We start from the raw sequence: 16,527 nt of genomic DNA, 5'->3' as shown, positions 1-16,527 counted from the left end.
ACAAAAGAAAATAGCAAAAGCTACTTTTACTTACTTTTTATGACATGCAAATGAGTTTGCCAAATCACCTTAATCCATATTCAGAATCTTAGGTCTGAATAGGCTTATTTAGAAGCTTATCATTGTTATTGGTAGCTTTAGCTTAGAAAAATAAAGATGTTTGTACAGTTTATTACATGGTCATTTATGCAGTAGTGACAAATATCCCTTTTGACTTTTAGCTATGTAAATGGTACTTGATGTTCTTTAAAAAAAAAGTTGTATATTTTGTTATTTTTTTTTAAAAAAAGTGTTGAGCCCTAACTGCTACAAGCACTTTGGTACAGTTACCATATCACTACTAGTACTAATTATAACAAGACCAAAGGATATGCGGGAATCTGATCTGCCTGCATGTCTTCTGTTTGTTAAGATTTTCTAGTTCATAGTCTTGTCACAAGACGAGAAGGGCAAAATACTGTCCAAAGATACAATCCAATGCTGGGCACTCGATAAAACCAGCAGGCCTGTTAACATTCCAGCTCTTGAAAGCCACAAATACTTCGAGCAGCTCTGGCTGTATATGGTTCACATTTGACCATATGTTTTCAAAAGTGTTTCAGTGACTACAAACAGCAAACTATTTGCCATAACTCAATATTTATGTTTGTTTTATAGAGAAATAACCTCCCCTTACACTGGTCGCACGTAGAACTCGTACAAACATGTAATGTGTGTTAAATTTGTGTTGGGCAATAATTTTGCCATAGGGGGTGAAGTTTGAGACTGATTGTTGGGTATATGACTGTTTACATTTATTTCTTTAAATGCCCCACCACTCAAACCCGGGGGATGCTCTGGATTAGGAGGAACTGGTCCAATCTGACTTCTGCACTTCTCCAAACTTAACACAGTAAGGTTGGGGGAACATGCAGTGCTCTAGGCTGCTTTGTGTTTTGGTTACAGCTGTGAATAAACTGAGAGACTAGTCTACAACCAAAAACACAGTTAATGTAGTATTCAGTTACTATCCAAGAAATACAAAGTCATTGAAGCGTGAAATCACTGGAAAAGAAATTGGCGTGCAGACAGCACTAACAGACTCATTTTCTAAGAAAGGTCAGTATTGATTTCCTATAATGCAAAACAAATGTATCGGTCCAGCTGCAGTGTGTTTGTATGCATGCATGTGAATGAGGGCACAATTACATTTTTCTGTCCATAATGATGTTATGTCATGGAAGCTTGTTTGAGTGTGTAATCACGCCTGTGTGTGCAGCACCAGAGAACCACCACTCTTGCTTGTTCTCACTGATTATCGGCAGATAAGGTATACAACGCAGAAGCTTCATCAGATTTGATCCACTCGATATGCTCCTCCTCCTACAGCCTCAGCAATTAATATCCCTCCTGTTAAACACTCGTCATTGATCGGAGAGGAACAGACTTAAAGGGTCCGCTATTGACATAAGTGTTTTTAAGAGGCCACGTAGCAGTTCTGGCGGCTCATAGGTATGCACAACTTAGGATACAGGTTAAAGTAGCCATCTCTTTGTAAGGCAGCCTAACACATAAATGACTCAAGTGCATACCACACTCATTACTGAAAAGTGAAGAAAAATAATTAGTTTGGTATTTAGATTGATTAAGTGGAAAATTAAGACTTTGCCCTTTCCATTTCAGCTAAGTTTTTGCTCAGCCGTTCCTGCAAAGTCACTGGTCTAATGAGGTTTTTTATCGAAAGGACACCACCTCCGAGCTCCTCAATATTATTAATGTGTCGATTGTGCTTTAACTCTTAATATTTAACTGGATCTTTGTTCAGTCGGCGCTGGCCTCGCGTAGTGTGTAAAAATCATGTTTTCTTATCAGTTTCTAACTCATTGCTGTTAGGGGTACAATTTTAAACTGTGCTCTGGCTTGTGCACCAATGCTGAAGTAATTTAGTACCATTAGGTGATTCTGAAGTGGTGGGCAAAGGAGGAAAATGAGGGATTTCCATCATATTGGCCCAGTGTGAGTGGTTTATGACCAGCAGGTTAGCAGTCTCTATTGGAGCGTGTGTAGGGTGTAGTGGTCATCAACAGGCATCATGACTCATGTCTCCATACTGCACTTCCTGTTTGCAGTGCTTTTTTTCTTTTTCACTGAAGGGCAAACACCACCATTGGCTGTATGGCTCTTAAAAGCCCATTATGACTCCATTACCTGCCCTAGCTTGCAGCAGGCCCACAGCAGAGCAACACAGGCCCTGTTTAGCTGTCAGGGTGAGGGGAGGAGAAATGAACAGCAGCTGTGGATAGAAACCAGGAGAGGTAGTGTAGTATCAGGTGGGGACATTCTTAGCAATTGTGGCCTGGTCAAAAATCTTGGGGCAAGATGGCTTTAGGTTGTGTCATTTTTTTAAAGCGTAGGTGTTCTGTAATGGAGCAACACGGGAGTTCAGAGTCTTGCCCAAGAGCACTTTATCACACTAAGGGGCCTGAGTTTGAAGCACCAACTCTAAGATTAGAGTCTGCAGTCTAACATGAGCCACAGCTGCCCAAGGTTGATTTAAAAATGCTGTTCTTAAACAAATGCCTGCAAACCTCAATGAACTGAAGCAACATTGTCAAGAGAAGCAAACCGAAATTCATCCACAATGATACGAGAGACTAATAAAGTCATTCAGAAAATTATGACTTCATATTATTGCTGCTAAAAGGGGTTCTGTACGCTATTGAATTGTTGGCTGTACCCAGGACCTGACAACAGCCAAAAGTTCCTACCAAGTTGTGGGGGGACTTGGTGGGAACCTCTATGATTAAAAAAGAAAGGGACCTTCCATTTATCAAATACATTTAGTGCAGGTGTGGGGAACTCCAGGCCTCAAGGGGCGGTGTCCTGCAGGTTTTAGATATCACGCTGGGTCAACACACCTGAATCAAATGATTACTTCATTACCAGGCCTCTGGAGAACTTCAAGACATGTAGGAGGAGGTAATTTAGCCATTTTAATCAGCTGTGTGGGATCAAGGACACATCTAAAACCTGCAGGACACCGGCCCTTGAGGCCTGGAGATCCCCACCCTTGGTTTAGTGAAAGTGGCCACTCCATTTGTTGGTTTACTACTGAAGGGACTGCTAATATACCTATGTTAAGGTATTATTGCAGTTGTTTGCTCAGAGAAAAGTGAGTACTGCAGGCACCAGTCATGGTCCCAGGTTGCCTGGATAGATTGTTTGTACCCTGTACAGTCTCCCTACTGGGTTGCTACTCCGTTATTTTGAGCAATGAACCTTTAATCTAGTTCTCAACGATAAGCCTGGGTGCACAGTATCAGTGTATGAGAGTGTATCAAAGCTGTGGTTTTCCTACAGAGCATATGGCTTGAAAAGATTGGCTTTTCTTTGTACGCGATTGGTTTCTTAGCAGCCTCTTTCTGCACTCACACATTAAGATGGCTTTATTGTGATTAATGTGTTTAGATAACCTTAGCTGGATAATGTAAGAGGCTCTGTTATCATGCAAAATTACTTGAGGACAGGGAGCCTGAGGGAGCCCAGAGGGTATCTTGTCTTTTTTTCTCCCTCATATTGAAATGTGTGGGGAACAATCCTGCCTTCTGTTGGCATGAACCAATTCTGGAGCTACTGTGAAAATGCTGCTGTGTGGCAGTGCTCCTGGGAAATTGTCTCTAGCTACAACAGTGCTTGATGAATAAGCAAATGAAGATGAAAGAGCTGACTGAAATGGAAATATCCCTGCACAAAGCAGCAGATATAGTTTTTGTGTTGGTGTCCCATTAAATTTATTTAGTGCATATAGTCATTTTGTGGTGATTTTAATTAAGAGCAGGAATCGATATCAACCAAATATTGTTCCATTAAATACTTTAAGCATCCTAAATATTTAGGAAATGCCTTTCTCACTTTAATAATCTAATTTGTTTCCCTTTGTTCACTTTAATATTGTCTTAAAAATATCCCATTTAGCCAATACTGCTGTAATATATGTGGCTTGCTTTTGTCGAACTGTGAAGAATGCTCAATATGAGTTTACACAATCTGCTATAATTGAACCATTTGAACTGTTACAGTCTCTCTATGCACAGCCAATCTTTCATTAACCATAAAATAAAAGCAGAGAGCAGTTTCAGTTTGAATAAAGGACTATTGGGAATAAGTAATACACTGCTGAAATACTGGGTTGGTTTTTACAGCAGGTGAAATGCACCCATCAGCTCTTCACCTCCACATGTCATTCAGTAGAACCACAAAGGCTTTAAGAACATTAGCCAAATCATTAGCTAGATTACACTATTTTCAGTTTATTTCTTTTCTGAAATGAATCTGCTATGTGAGACACTGTACCAAAAAAGGTTTCGGTCACGTGCACGGGGTGGCTTTTGCAGCATGAAATCAATATAAACCAAATGAGTGCACTCTGAGTTCTCATTCAGCTTGGTTATTATTTTTATCTTTAGCAGCAGGACCAAAACTCTTAAGAAGAAAAGGGCTTGATGTCAATGGAGTCGTATGCCAGGTTGAATTCTGCCTTTTCATCTGCCTTGGTCACGTAACTTTTGCTTCCATTTATGTGACGTCGTCTTGTTTTTTTGAACTTTGACAAGTTTGAAAGTGAGTGTCTTATAGATCTGACATTCTCTCTTTTCACCTCTACAGCAGCTCCTTTGGTGTCACGTTCTCATCTCCTCCTCGTCCTCTTCTGTTCTCTAAAATAAAGGGAAAAAAAAAAAAATGCAGTTTGTTGGTTTTGTTAGCATATGCTAAGTCACTTATTTTAGGATCCCATCTATACATATTATGGGGAATTTAATTTATTTATATACAAGATAACTTGTCAAGTTGTGACTTGGAAATACTTGTAATGGTGCCTTGTTCCGATAACATTAAAGAACCACTGAGCTAAACTAGCCAGCTAACTAAAGAGCAGAGACAGTGACTAAAAGTTGAGCATAGCTACTTTGATGTCACCCACTCGTTTCTGAAGCTTCGAGATAAGTGTTTTATAGCATACCTATCTTTGTTTTGAAGCTGTATATGATGAGAAAGGGCAGGTCAGGGCATGTTGTTAGCCAGTGAACATACTGTACTACAAATACTTCTGTTCTCTGTAACATTGCATGACCAGTAATTTGAAAGGACACGTCCTTCAATGTGCATATTAAACAATTATGTAGCACTTCCACTGCATCTTCACAATATCTGTAAAATTAGAAACAAAGAGTCTCAGAGTGATGCTGAAAAACTATTTCACACGTTTGTGAGTTCTAGGCTGAACTTTTATGATCCATTATTATCAGGCTGTCCTAAAAACTCTTTGAAAAGCCTTCAGTTGATTGAAAATACTGCAGTGAGTCCTGACGGGGACTAGATGGAGATCTTTTTTAAAAAGTGGTCAGCCACTGATGCATTCTGTAGCAAGCTAGCTAGCTAAAGTAAAGGCAAATGTTAGTCACGGACTGCGTCAGTAACCATGAAAAGTATTGCGTAGACATACCAATAGCCATTTTTAGCACTGTTCTGTAATTTTGTTAAAATTGGATGTGTTCTGGGAAATTTGGTCTGCTAGTCCTCCACTATCGCAGACGAGGCTGCTTCAGACTCCATTGATCTGCTTCGAGCCTGGTGAGGTTAATCAGAGCACTGGCTGATCTGAGCAGGCGGAGTACCTGAGACTGATTCACCTCTCTGTTTGCTCATTACTAACTGTGTAGAGAAGCTCCTGAAAATACAGATCGAGCTGTAATGAAAACAGAATTGGAGCATGCTCGCTGGAAATTGGATTTCCCCCTCATGAAGTCGGGTGCATATTTAATATCTGATTTAGTCTCTGGATGGAGTTAATGCGGCGTTGTGTGTGATGTACACAGCTGCCTTTTCATTTACTGACGTGCCCTTCAGCTGGCCCACAAAGCTCCCTCTGCTTTCTTCAGTAATCACTGTATTTCTTCTTTAATCGGCTGGCTTCGCTGTTTGCTGGAAACAAATTTATTTAATAATTTATTTATGTGAGAATGAGAGAGGAGAATAAATGAACCGAGACACCTCCCACAGTTACAAATAGCATCAACGTTGAGCGACTTCTCTTTAAAAAATTGTGCAGCGTGTTAACAGCGTGTTACGACTTCCATAAATAAAAATTAGTGTTTCAGCTCGTTGCTTTGAAGTTACTGGAAAAAATACTTCACATTTGACCTGCTAGAGAGTCTTAGCTTTTTGTGAGTGTATCAGCTTATGCAAGACATTAAAAATGAAAACTGGCATAAAACATTAAAATGCATGTATGTATGTAGGGCTGACGTTTCTCATCAATATTACATCAACAACTTGCAGTGCGAGTATTGTGTCACTATGCCAGATGCCACGCTTCTCTTTGACCTCGTAGTGACATCACCACTATGGATAAGTGAATATCTTAATGTGCCTGTACTGATCGCTGTGATAATGGAGGCTATAGTCAAACTTAACCTAATTTTTGCATGTTGGATTTAGTCTTCTGTGATGCGCACACATGGCATGTTGTCACTGAGATTGTGTAAGCACTGCTGACTGTGCATACAACGCAGTATTGAGAAAATGTTTGGTGCTCCTCTGTGGATTTGCCAGTCGCACATGTATAAAAGTGCAGTGGCTCAGTCACTTGTCTCCGTGGCGGAGGCTGACTCTAGCTGGTACGGGCCCTGGCACCGCCGATGTGAAGCACCTCCTCTCCCCTCCCTCCACCCTCAAAAGCTCTGATTGTTAAAGGGCAGCATCACTGGACTAGTGTTCTTTGGTTTGACACCATTGTTCAGAGTCTCCTTTTCTGTCCTCCTTCACCTTGCATTTCCTTTTCTGACCTCTTTTTACTTTTGTAGTTCCCCACCCCCCTTTTCTTCTCCGGTTGATGAATTAATCACTCGGAAATTTGAAAGCCGTGCTGTTGCTGCTCTAAATGTGCCTGTGTTTATGCAGCCATATTCATGACCTCCTGCACGCAGCCTCTGAACCAGCTCCCTGTGTATTCTCCATCTTTGTGTGTCAAGAAATTGTGCCTCATTGTGGCCATGAGTTCAGGAGACCACATCATCTTGTCTCGGTCATCTGGCAGGACAATTACTGAATTAGAGTGTGTGTGTGTGTGTGTGTGTGTGTGTGTGTGTGTGTGTGTGTGTGTGTGTGTGTGTGTGTGTGTGTGTGTGTGTGTGTGTGTGTGTGTGTGTGTGTGTGTGTGTGTGTGTGTGGGGTTCTGAGGCTACAAGAGTCCAAAGGGGGAGGGGATAGATGGGTAACTAAAATAATACAAAGGTACTACTCTTGCTACTATGTCCCAAATGTCAGACACGATTTTCTAGAGTCTTTACTCTTGGAGGAAAAATGCAGGTTCTGCATGTCTGTATGGTAATCCTGATTGAGAGAGGTGTTTCAAGTGTCTTTCTGTAGTGGTCATGACAACAAAACAAAACAAATGCATTTTAATCTAAGGTGGGTTTATCACATTAAATGCACAGCTGATCAAGTGGTCCTTAAGTGCCGCTAGAGACACATTTGAATTCATAGTTCACTGCCTGCAATATGTGGTTGTGTGCAGCTCTAATCACTGCCAAATGTTGTTTGTGTAGTGCTTTTTTTTATGATCTGCTTTTTATTGCTGCTCTAAGCTGTTTGCTGAACCTCCTCCATGCAGGACACAAGCACTGTAACTTCGGGAAGTAAATCAAATGCTCTATTCTAGTACAGTAGATAATCACACTTTAGATTGGTTTACAGCTCTCGGATTATTATTTTTTTTCTTATCCTAAATCACTCCCACACACTCCCTGGACACTTTATTAGGCACACCTTGGTATTACGCAGTTGGGCCCACTTCTGCCTTATTTATCAGAGATTTTTGTCCATATTGACATGTTGGTGTCACAGAGTTGCAAAGGTGCTGTGCTGAATCGAAATCTGGTGATGAGTTTCGAGTACATTGCCATGTTCAAGAAACCAGTTTGAGATGATTTGAGCTTTATGACATGATGCTTTGTACTGCTGGAAGAAACCATCAGAACATTAGTCAGGGTTCTCACAGTGTACTATTCTCTGTAAACCCTAGAGATGGTTGTGCTTGTTCCCCATTCTAATGCTCAGTTTCAGCTTAAACAGGTTTTCTGACCATGTTTCTAACAGGTTTACCTAATGAAGTGACTGGTGAGTGTATATACTTACAAGACTACCTGGATGCTAAGTGTGATATTTCAGATTTGTAGCCTATGATCTAAACCAGGGGTGGGGATCTCCAGGCCTCAAGGGTGTCCTGCAGGTTTTAGATGTGTCCTTGATCCCACACAGCTGATTAAAATGGCTAAATTATCTCCTCGGCATGTCTTGTAGTTCTCCAGAGGCCTGGTAATGAACTAATCATTTAATTCAGGTGTTTTGGCCCAGGGTGAGATCTAAAACCTGCAGGACACGGACCCTTGAGGCCTGGAGTTCCCCACACCTGATCTAAACTGTGTATTGAGACTGATTTATTTTAACGTAAGAAACTGCAGTTATTTCTCTGCAAGATGTCTTTTTCTCGTACAGACTGTCTGAACTACTTGAACTAGAAAAAGCCTTTCTGGGATAAACCCGGGACTTTCTTTTAGATCCGGTTTAAGAAATCCTGACAGCAGGTCTATCTGTCTGTGTATCTTCCGATCTGTCTAAGGAAAATAATAGTTCTGCTCTGAGAGAAAGGAGAAAAGTGATGTCATAGTATCAGCACTGGTGATGACTATACAGGATTCATAACCTTCTGTTCCATTTAGTCTACTGTGGTTATTTTTAGAAACAGATTCTGTATAAAAATACTGAAAATGCTTTCAGGTGCATAAAAACTAGCACTGGTGCTCTTCCTCACATAGAGTTCATCTTTATTATGGTGACATTTGGATTTTGAGGTCTTGGGTGTTCGGCAGAGCAGAGTGTTTCAGAGTATGTCGGTCCTGTTTGTTTGAGGTTTGTCTCAGGTTTGTTTTTGGAGTGTCATGTCTCATCTCAAGCCTTTAAAACAAGCATCCAGCTGGCTTATGAGTCCGGGACATTAGTCATGCTCACTCCCTTGCTGAAATGTGTGTATCTATAAATGTGTTTTGGCCTCTCCATGGGTGAGGAAATGTCCCTGAGCACTATGCTGATGGCATCAACCCATGTTGAGCTGCTCTGTGTGCTGGCCCTCTGTCATACTAGAGACAGCCATTCATAGTGGCTGCCAGGGAAAACCTCATCCTCCACAAACACGTCTGGCATGGCAGATATAGTTCTTTATCAAAACACCAGGCTTCACACGAGTTTACTGTGATTTGGATTTAAATGCTACAGCTAAGTGCACACTCAATACACTTTAGTTTGGCGTGGTTGTTGCCAGATTTATTTTGGTTTGTGAGCCGTATGTGACCAAATTTTTAACATGATGTTCGACCTGAGATCATAAGATGAGTTTGGTGTTAAATGTGATGATAACTTTGGATGGCAAAAAATGGGCCTAAAATAGAGAACCTAAACAGCTCTTTTGAGTCTCTTTTAGGACGCAATCATAACTTTAAGCTGTAATATAACTTAAACAGTTGAGATATATAAAAAGCAAGAGTTTCACTACAGCTCTAATGAAGGGGAAGTATCTAGAGACGGCAAAAACATTTGTGGAAACATGTTAACATTCTAGAAAGGCTCATTTTAACATGGGCATGTATGGCTTTTAGGGACTGCCTCTAGTAAGTGGTTGGTGGTTTAATTCCTGGATGTTTCAGTCTACATCCCAAAGTATCCTTGGGCAAGACACTGAAACCTGAGTTGCTCCCTATGTGTTCACTGGAGTGTGAGTGTCTGAGTGTTAGCTATAAGACACTGGTGTAGGAAAAGTGATTGAATGTGTGTGAATGAGCCATGTAGTAAAAAGCAGTTGGTGATCAAGTAGAGTAGAGAAGTGCTGTACAAAAACCAGTCCATTCACCATACTGTGCAGAATTTGTGGGTTTTTCATCAAAACAAAATTGGATAATTAATTATATGAGAAAATGTCATCCTAATGTCAAGAAAACAAGGCAGGGCTCGCAAAATCGCTAGCCCCACGTCCCGGGGCTAGCGATTTTTCCAGTCGGGCTACCAAAATCCATCTCAGCCCTGCCCGTCGGGCTCTCATAGGAAGGAAAAATATGTGTCAATGCTTTTGCATTCTTTCGGAAATGTAGCTGAGTAAGTATGTCATTGGCATCGATGAGCCACTGTCAATATACGACATATTGAAATCGCGTTTGAATTTGCGCTTGTTTTTTGCTTTCACTTTCACTTTGCAATTGCGCGAACTGTGTGTAGAGAGCGGCAGCACTGATTGGTGAGTGACGATTAATTGCGCACCAATTCCTCTGACATCGTCTTATCACTCATTAGCTTACTATTCAAACGTGACAAGTGAAATCTCCCACAGCAAGCTTAAACATGTGAGAGGTTGATTGCGCAGAGAATCGCTGACCATTATGTGAGTGCTTGTAAAAGCAGATGGATTTACGCCGGTATTTTAGTTCTACTGAGCCAAATAAGACAGGTCAGGGTGAAGAAGGGGCAGCCAAATAAAAGCCTACCACAAAACGGAAAAGTTATGACAAATCAGACTATGAGGCAAAAAGAAAGATCAGCTTTTTTTGGTTTCATGGACAAAAGAATTTCTGTGGCTGGAATATGACAAGCTAAATAACATGATGTTCTGCCAGGTGTGTCGTGAGTTTCATTTCATTTGAGTCGACAAGCGCCTTTGTAACTGGGACCAGTAATTTTAAGAAAGAACCCATGAGAAACGCAAGAAATGCATTATTGCCCAGTCTGCAATATCTTTCCCAGAACAAACAGCAATTGCAAAAAACTTACTAAAAGTAAACCAAGCACAAGAAGAAGTCCTGACAAATCTTTCAAAAGCGTACTATGTTGCAAAGAGTGAACCACCATTGGCCAAATTTAGCAGTTTTTGCAAACTTCAAAAAGCAAATGGCCTCGATCTTGGTTCCACTTGCCTCTTACCCGTGACTTCAGTGGAAATTTCAGATTCAGGATCTGACACAGACGGATTCATGTTCTACACAGTTCTTACAAGTTCATAGAAATTTCTGTTCAATTAGAAACAAGTATTTGAGTTGATGATTGTAATTTTATACAGTTGTTGTGATTTGTTTTTAACAATTTTCTGATTAATTTTTGTTTCGTTACAATATTATACTTTAATGTATAATATTGTAAAGGAAACAAAACATTAAAAAATTTCTCTTTTTTTTTTTATTCGGGCTACTTAAATTTATTTTGGGCTACCAAAAACTGAAGAGTGCCTGCCCGAAGGGCTACCAGGGATTTTGAAATTTTGCGAGCCCTGCAAGGATGATGCAGAAAGAGAAAATTGCCCCTGTTTGTCAGAAACAAGTCATTGTGAGGAGCTGTTCAATTCAATTAAAAGTTTATTTGTATGGCACATTTAAAAACAACAGAGTTTACCAAAGTGCTTCACAATTGGTTAAAAACAAGAGAAAACAATAGAGAATCAATTAATTAACTATAAAAAACAAACATAAAAAACATGATGGTACTCATACTGAACTCGAATTAAAAGCCAAAGTAAAAAAAAGTGAGTTTTAAGGTGCGATTTAAAAGACTGAATAGACTCTGAAGTATGAATCTCCTCTGGGTGCCTCTACTGCGAAAGCCCGATCTCCTCCATGCTGTCGGTAATGACAAACCATTGTAGCACTTCAAGGTCAGCCTTACAGCTGCTTGAATAAAAGCAGCAGCTGTGACACTGCTGTGTGTATAATGGTGCCTTGCATCATGCATAGCAAACAAAAATCCAACTGTGGTCGGTCCTCACTCTTTGGATTTTTCAGATTAAAACCAAACAGAAAGACTGTAGGCCATATCTCATCTTGATTTATAATCACTCGAGCTTAACAGCAATGTGGATCATTTCCCCAGGATGAAGTTCTCTTCCATTTAAAATCACCGTTTCAAGTGAAGTTCAGAGGTCATGAACATGGCTTGGATAATCAGGGAATGGTTCTGCTGCTTATCTCTGCTAGGGAAATCTCTGGAGGACTAACGCCCTGAATGCCAGCGGGGGTTACAGAGACAGAGGACGTCTTTTTTTCCCGCTCCTAGCTTGTGGGTGCTTCAGATCCACCATCAATGCAGCAGCAGATAGATATTTGCCCCTGGGTAGGAGGGTTGGTCCGGGGCCACATAGCGATGGATGTTTTTTCAGAGGAATGCTTCCCGTGCCTCAGTCCCACCAGTCCTTGTTCTTGTCCCAGATGCTTGGCTGCACATCCTCTTCACACTGAGGAAGAGGAGGAAAAATGAGGAGATTGAGGCCCACTCCCTGCATGCCTTCCTCCTTCTAGATGCTGAAATTTCGCCTCTTGCACCGTGCTGAATTTCTTCATTGAACAGATCAGACAGGCCAGTTGTCTTCACCTCACTACTGAATGTAGATCCTGCAGGAGGCAGAGGTGGTGATGGTAATTGTTCTAGGCACAATAATCAGAGATTTCAAAGGTGGGAAGTCACACCTGTAACTTCACCAGCATTACCCGCCCATCTTGGCACTTCTGTCTTTTGTTTTTTCATCGGGATATCTTGAAGCTGGTGTGGAGAAGTATTAAAGATGAGATATCTAAAGATGAAAAGTTTGTTTTGAATAAGACGAGCATCTCTTAGTGTGGAAAAATAGCAAAAACCCAGAGCGATATGTTTGAAAGAAGCATGCACAGCAGTCTGACATTACTCACTGGTTCCTCTGCGGTGGTTTAAGGAGCCCTCGGCAGAAGCATTGATGGTAGGGCTTGAGGAGCTCTCATTATCTCCCGTCTTCAAACCATGAATAAATCCAGTATTGATGAAAAAAAGCCAACACGGTGAAGTGAGCACGCTTTCAGCAGATGCTTGCTTCTCTCCACCATGCTATACATCAGACTGCTGGATAATTGGCCCTTAGTGTTGTTTACAACTTGTGCGTCTCATGTATGCCGTGTCGTCTCAGGTGACGCCACGCAGCTGGATAAAAAGGTTTTAATATAGTCAAAGACTACATAGAGGAGAAACTATGACATGAATTGCTTGATTCCCTTCTCTTTTCAAAAATGAAATGAAGCACTCTGTTGCTCCGACTTTTCACTGACTTCAAATCACGTTGAAAACATTTACAACTAGTTGTCAGACTGAGCAGCACAGACAGTTGCAATCAGTGAAATTGGCGAGGTGTTTGAAGGATATTTCTTAGGTGTTTGAGTCCCTGACTCCCGGAAAATGCTATTAAAGGGTAGATTGAATCCTGGAAGAAACAAGTCATTCTGTATTTAGATAAAGAGCCTGGGATTCGCTAAAATGTCAGAACGCTGTGGAGTGCACTAGGGGTGGGTTTTAATAATCGATTCATCGATAAAAATCGATTCTGGCTTGGATAATGTGAAATCGATTCATTAAAATCCGGAATCGATTTTTTTAATATAAATTTATTTTGCCCAAACGCCAGAATCTCAGGTGAAACTTCACAAAATTTCAACAACCACCAAACAGCTAAGACAGTAAATGAGAGCAGGTACAAGGATTCTGCACAAGGGGCGTAAACACACAGCGTGGACCCGCGGATCAGAATCAGTGAGATGTCGCCTTTCTCACCCGGCGGGCGCTGCGGGCGCTGCGCGCGGACGGCAATCACTTTCTGACAATCACTTTCTGACAATCACAACTGCACAACAACTGCACGGACACGGTCGGGGCTGAAAGCCGACAGCTCGCTGATTCTGATGTTTCGGCGGGTCCGCGCTTTGTGTTCACGCCCTTTTTGTGCTGATTCTAAAGCTGTTAGTTTGATCTCTCTCCAAACAATATTGACTGAACCAGCAGCAAAAGAAGATCCAAACTATGCTTCACATAAACATCGTCATGAAATCACTCTGACTTTTACTGTTTTGCTTCCACCACAATAAAGTCACACTTCATGCACCTCTCTCTCTCTCTCTCTCTCTCTCTCTCTCTCTCTCTCTCTCTCTCTGCATTCTCACTTGTGCTTGTTCAGCACAAGTCTACTGTTGTTTACAGCGCTGTCCGCCGCTGTTTTTTTTTTTTTTTTTTTTTTCGTTTTACATACTTCCGAAAAAGAAAACCTAATTTCTGCCGTTCAATACTGAACAAATTTAAACTTTTAAAATTATGCAAAATGCAAAACGCTTAGCCGTGTCTCTAATAAAACTGCTGTAACATCAGAGGTAACATTCATATGTTGATTAATGGGTTTCTTTCGTTTTTGATGTACTGCAGAATATTTTTATAAAATCCCAGGCCAGGAAAACCACCTTCATGTTTTTGTGTTTTATCTTCAGCTACTTTGACACAAAGGCATCTGATATGACGCTCACACCTTTGATAAAGTCTTGCGTGTGTCAGCTTCCTTTTTATAGATACAAAAATATGTAAATGTACTGATCTGAATTATAATATTTCTGACTGTCAAAATTTCCCAGATTCAAATTGAATTTAATTGAATCTAATCAAATTGAATCGAATCGTGGATCAAATCGATTCGGGACCTTGTGAATCGGAAACTAATCGATTCTAGAAATCAGTGACGATACCCAGCCCTAGAGTGCACGCTGTCGCTCAGCCGTCAGTGACCTAGCAGCTGAAACTAGAGGCCTTCAAAGCATTTACCTGCAGTTCAGCTTGTTTAGAAGTACTGTGCGAGCTGAACGTAATACTTCTTGACGGCAGTGAGGAATTATCAGTGAACATGTCGCAGAAAAGTTACAGAAAATCTGTGAGAACACAGATATTTGACAAGCTAGCTAACAAGGACATCTTGTCCTCCCAACTTCATTACCTGGCATTCTGAGCTTGTTCTATTACTTTAATTGCAGTTCCATGGGCCACTGTTGTGCAAGTAGTTATACAGCAGGATAGTGTCCCGTTTCTTCTCCCAATTAAATTTGACAACTTAATATGAATTAGGGGGATTTTAAACCAAAATCTTCCATCTAGCGTCCATCTAATTTCACTCTCAGCATGTTTTGTTCGTTGAGCTAAAACCGTGTGTCCAAAGCAACCTGGTAATCTTTCAGAAAGACACTTTCAGCAGTTTAATTTTTTTTCTGCACAAATGATAATAGGATGCAAAACAAGCAGTAGACAAAATGAAAGCAGCAGGTCACAATCACAATTAATGGGTGGCTGTTGTTTGATCAAATAGAAGACTAAGGTAGATCAAAAACACAGATAGCAGTCTGCTCCACTGTACGCAGAATGGTAATGGACACAAAACGGCCTCATCTTGTAAGAGCGATCCAATAGAACCACTTAAAGGTGACAATGATCGATCATAGAGCAGTAACAATAACATTTTCACGGTTTAGGACTTAAACAAATGGGTTCACATCACTTTGTCATCTTCTATCCTTCATCATTAGGCAGCTGATGATGTGTCTGCATGTTAGGGAGGAGGGGGTTTTGTTTGTACACCAGAGTATGGTTTGTTGAGTGAGTTCAGATTGGCTTCAAATGCCAACATATTGGTTCAGTAATCTGAGTCATCAGCATTGATCAACAGCCCCGTCAGTCGCCCACATGTGTACTATCCCGCTGTAATAAGCACACACACGGCGTCCGCTAATTAAGCTCTTACTCACAAGCATGCAACCTTATTTCTGGTAATATAAGATGAACATGTAGTCAATACTATGCTGGCATGTTATTGCCTGTAGGAGTCTTTCACAGTTACTGCATGTCAGTGTAATTTGTATTTTCTTGGTATTCTGTTAGGTGATGCCAGCACCACTGTGCTGAGGGAAAAAAGCAGCAGATGATGGAAATCTAAAAGGCCTCATGGGCAGGCCACTAAAAAAACAAAAGAAAAACAATAATTGTCTTTATATGCTAGGTAGAAAGAGTTGGGATGCATTCGCTGGATGTTGGAGAAAAGAAAACTCATAGTGAATTGCATGCAGACAGCTCAGTATTTCCATGCTAATTTATACTCGATGGTTACGATAAAGCCATTTTAACCATCACACGTGGAAAAACTTGCAATACGTCGAGTATATTCGATATATCTCCCACCGCTACCATTAGGTTTAAAAATGGAAAGGGAAAAAAAGAACAAAATGTGAAACTAAGTCAAAAACCCAATGTATGGCATAAGTGGCTACATCCATCTTTCATATGTAGCACTACCCCAGCCCCCGGGGCTTGTTGTTGCTTATTGCTCAAGTCTGTGAGGAGATTTCTTAAGGTATCTGGCTCTAACTTTCACGTCATTGCAATGCTGCAGAATTTGAAAGCCACCAAATGGATCCCTGATGGTATTCTTGTTGTAGATAAGAATCTAAAAACAATCTAAAAATCAGTTTTTGTCATAGTGCAATGTGTATTTGGTGCTTCAAGCAAATGAGCTGAATAAGAGGTTCCTTTGGAAATGCCACAGATAATACAACACCTCAAACACACAGTGTTACACTGAGCTTTACTGTTGGCTGCATATGTGAACAAACTGTAGTAACAGCACAACAT

The 16,527-nt window shown here is 40.8% G+C and overlaps 1 protein-coding gene and 1 long non-coding RNA gene across 4 annotated transcripts in view; both read left to right on the top strand.

Moving 5' to 3' along the window:
* LOC116326755 (myelin basic protein-like) overlaps positions 1-16,527 on the top strand; it is a 49,149-nt gene that overhangs the window by 27,254 nt on the left and 5,368 nt on the right. The window lies entirely within an intron of this gene.
* Positions 2,991-4,704, top strand: LOC120442662. The gene is made up of 3 exons (XR_005614847.1): positions 2,991-3,121; positions 4,446-4,532; positions 4,645-4,704. It is a non-coding gene; the product is annotated as an uncharacterized LOC120442662 (long non-coding RNA).

Source organism: Oreochromis aureus, linkage group 11 (genome assembly GCF_013358895.1).
Source record: "Oreochromis aureus strain Israel breed Guangdong linkage group 11, ZZ_aureus, whole genome shotgun sequence".
Lineage (NCBI taxonomy): Eukaryota > Metazoa > Chordata > Actinopteri > Cichliformes > Cichlidae > Oreochromis > Oreochromis aureus.
This window is presented reverse-complemented; position numbering and strand designations above follow the sequence as displayed.